This window comes from Diaphorina citri, unplaced genomic scaffold (assembly GCF_000475195.1).
Source record: "Diaphorina citri unplaced genomic scaffold, Diaci psyllid genome assembly version 1.1 scaffold2697, whole genome shotgun sequence".
Lineage (NCBI taxonomy): Eukaryota > Metazoa > Arthropoda > Insecta > Hemiptera > Psyllidae > Diaphorina > Diaphorina citri.
Genome location: NW_007380114.1, coordinates 26,823 through 30,678, shown reverse-complemented (window position 1 = coordinate 30,678; position 3,856 = coordinate 26,823). Strand labels below are relative to the sequence as shown.

Below are 3,856 nucleotides of genomic sequence, written 5' to 3'. Positions count from 1 at the left end.
TTTTAAAGTCTTAAATCTAGTTGCCAAGTTTTTTTTTGCCATGTAGGTCAATCCATGTAAGAACAATGTTTCTCTAATTTCTATGGCTACACCCACATTTTGTAAAATATATGATATATGATAGACTGTCCCATTATGAGCTAGGTTATCTATCAGTTGAAAAAAGAAGAAAAAAATGTATTCTCACATTCAATTTTTTTACAGGTTACGGAGCAATTTCCAGATGATATAGAAGCCTGGATAGAACTAGCCCAGATTCTGGAGCAATCGGACTTACCAGGATCCTTACAGGCTTACAAGACAGCTATGAAAATCCTAAGCGACAAGGTTCAGGCTGACATTCCTCCTGAGATTTTGAACAATGTTGGATCTCTACATTACAGGTGAGTTTCACCATCATTTTTATTTTAGCAATGAAAATAGCAATGAAAACTTCTACATTAGACTTGTATGGTCTGTGTCATTAAATTAAATTAATTATAGATGTTTTTACGCCTAGAATCAGGTGAAGGGCCCCTTCACTCCCTTCACCTGAATAGCCGCCCCTGATAAAATGTAATGATATTATCATGCCAGTTTCAAGTGAGTAACGTTGCTTTCAGCTCTATAGATTTTCTCTCATTTTGTCACCCTCTCTATGGGTTTGTTCCTGTCCTACCGAATAGGCTCTCAAAAGAGCCTATTCGGTAACCTACGGAGCAACCAAAGACATTTTGTTCTTTACAAGAGGTCTGTTTTTCGTTCCGACGTAAGTGTGATGCAAACCCGACGTGTGTTTTTCATTCCACTTCCCCTACTTATTTAGCATCAACGCTGTGGTCTTAAATCCCTGATGCGAGTCTCGAGTAGCTTCAGGTTCCGCCATATTGTAATTGTATTGAGGGAAATAATTTGGTGAGTTGTAGTCTTTTTATGCTGGATGTTGACCATAGGACATTGGCCTTTAAGGGTCAAGCCACTGTTTTTGGTCAACAAAATGACGTCACATTCACCTATTTTTAAGAACTTTAAAGAAATAGCAAAGGTTGAGTGCGAAATTTATAGCCAAAAGCAATCAGCCCATCTGTCATCCCAGGGCTGATTGAGAGACGACGAAAAACGCCGACCCCATATGAGCACGGGATTATTGTAATTGTATTGAGGGAAATGAAAAAAATGTTTCGTAATTTCTCCACTAGATGTCATCATGTTTGTTGAATTTCCACATTTTACACCCACTCCTGACGCAGAGTGAACGTCAAGTTGACACCACATCAATGTGGCGTAGGAATGAAAAACAGACCTAAGGACTCAGCTAAACACACCTCTTGGGTGCTGAATAGGAATGTGGTCATGTGGAAGCTGTATCCACTATGAATACATACAATTGCCATTTTTCTCCATTGTCTCAGGGTATTTTTTTTAATGGTGGGATTTATAGCAAAATTCCCACAAAAATCTCGTCCTCAACACGCTCCCCTGTGCCAGATCCGACCATTCCATTCATCATTTATTCATTTCTGAATCAATTTTTTTGATAATTTTTGATCTTTTCTTTTTTTCTCTTTCTTGGTGGCTTTTATTTGAATAGTCTAGAACTGGAGATTATCAAGATTCTGGAGAAATAAGCCATACACCTACATCAATGCCATGCCAGTTTCAAGTGAGTATAACATTGCTTTCAGCTCTATAGATTTTCTCTCATTTTGTCACCCTCTCTATGGGTTTGTTCCTGTCCTGCCAATCTCAAAAGAACCTATTCGGTAACCTACGGAGCAACCAAAGACATTTTGTCCTTTACAAGGACTCAGCAGCTAAACATACCTCTTGGGTACTGAATAGGAATGTGGTCATGTGGAAGCTGTATCCACTATGAACATATACAATTGCCATTTTTCTCCATTGATATTGTCATTTTTTCTTAATATTTTAATCTCTTATAAATTTCAGGCTGATGATCATTGATAACATGGCATAAATTGTGACATGATAGTGTGATTGATCACCTGATCTTTTTCAATTCAAAAAGTAATCATGCAGAAAGGTGAAGCTCCTGTTGTTCCACGTAAAAATAAAAACACCCAGCCTCTGGTAAGATGTTAAAATTGAGAGGATCTCATTACCTTATTTGTATTCAATCAACCTTAATATCAGAAGTAATCCTATAAAAAAAAAAGTTATGATGTAATGAACTTGTAGATTCCAGGTTATGATGATGACTCAGATCAGCAGATCACAGAAAATAAACTATTGAAAATATTGCATACTCTATTTAATATTTTGGTAATTATTCAGAAGCCATGACAATGAAAAAGAAAGCTCCTTTTTCTGTTTAACCAAACCTTATAATAACACTGGTCACTGCTCATTTGTGACAGCTCCTTTTTGTAGCAATTTTTCATTGTCATGGCTTCTGAATTAGTACCAAAGAAAATTGTAGGAATGTCTTTGCTGATGGTAAGGTGCTAGGTCTTTACCAAGTTCCTGGAACCAAAACCAAAGAATCTGAAGATGATGTGTGAGGGGACTACAAGAACAAAAACAACTGAAGGAAATGTACTGAATTTGCTGATACCTACGCTGGAAATGGATGTTTAGTACCTATCTGTAATGCCGGGTCCACACATATGTAATGTAGCATAAACATGTTAACGCAAGTGCCTTACATGTATAAAAATTGACTAGTGTGGATGGGATAGAAGCACTCAAGTGAATGCTCACCACACACTTGCCTCGAATCTATGATGTTGTCGGTTTTCTAGTGATCTTGTTTGATGTTTGATACAGACGTGTTACACAAGTGTGGACGGGTTTCTGAACATTGAAGTGAGCACTATGATAACCTTGAAGAATGGAGCACTTGGTGAACACACGCAAGCACTGAGCCCACAAATGGTACTGTACCATGCTTGCAATTACATTACAACATGTTACATTATGTTAGTGTGGACCCGGCATAAGAGATCTCTTCAAGATCTATTAGGTACCTATCACTATCACTTCAACATGAAGAGGGAAACCCGGAGAGGATTCTGGGTGAAGGTTCGGGCTGTACGGCCATGGACAAGGTGTATCACATTAGTTTCCTTGATATTGTTGTGTCTCGAGTGGCACAGTTATCTTTTCCATTTTTATTGCTGAGGAGTAGTGATCTAACAACACATACAGTGTCGTTATTTTCACAAGTACATTGCAGTTTCACTATGGCATGAGTCTGTAAGAAAAACAATAATACAAAGTTAGATTTTGAGGCTCTAAAAATAAGATATTATTTCCAGGTGAATGTTGCAAATGTGGGGAGAGGATTCTGGGTGAAGGTTCAGGCTGTACGGCCATGGACAAGGTGTATCACATTAGTTGCTTCACGTGTGATCACTGCGCTGTACAACTGGAGGGCAAACCGTTCTACATCATAGAAGGTCACGCCTATTGCGAACAAGGCTATTTGGTGAGTTGTAGTCTTTTTATGCTGGATGTTGACCATAGGACATTGGCCTTTAAGGGTCAAGCCACTGTTTTTGGTCAACAAAATAACGTCACATTCACCTATTTTTAAGAACTTTAAACAGGGAGTATACCAGCCTGAATTTCCTTTGCTAAAGAAATACCAAAGGTTGAGTGCGAAATTTATAGCCAAAACCAAATGTCAGCCCATCTGTCATCCCAGGGCTGATTTGATTTCGGGACGATATCGTGTAATCGTCCATACCACTGTAATCTCCTCTCCTCAATCTTCCTTGACACTTCGGTTACTTTTATCCTATTCCTTATGACTTCATCCCTGATCCTGTTTTTTTTTTCGAGTTCGAGTTGGATCGGTGTGGAATCTCGGTTATCTTTTAAATAAAATCGCCATGTAAACAAAAATTTCAAAAAA

General features: G+C 38.3%; 1 long non-coding RNA gene across 1 annotated transcript; it reads left to right on the top strand.

Annotated features, from left to right (window-relative positions):
• The first annotated feature begins 1,478 nt into the window (after positions 1 to 1,478).
• On the top strand, positions 1,479 to 2,063 carry LOC113471617. The gene is made up of 2 exons (XR_003394246.1): positions 1,479 to 1,642; positions 1,930 to 2,063. It is a non-coding gene; the product is annotated as an uncharacterized LOC113471617 (long non-coding RNA).
• Positions 2,064 to 3,856: the final 1,793 nt, after the last annotated feature.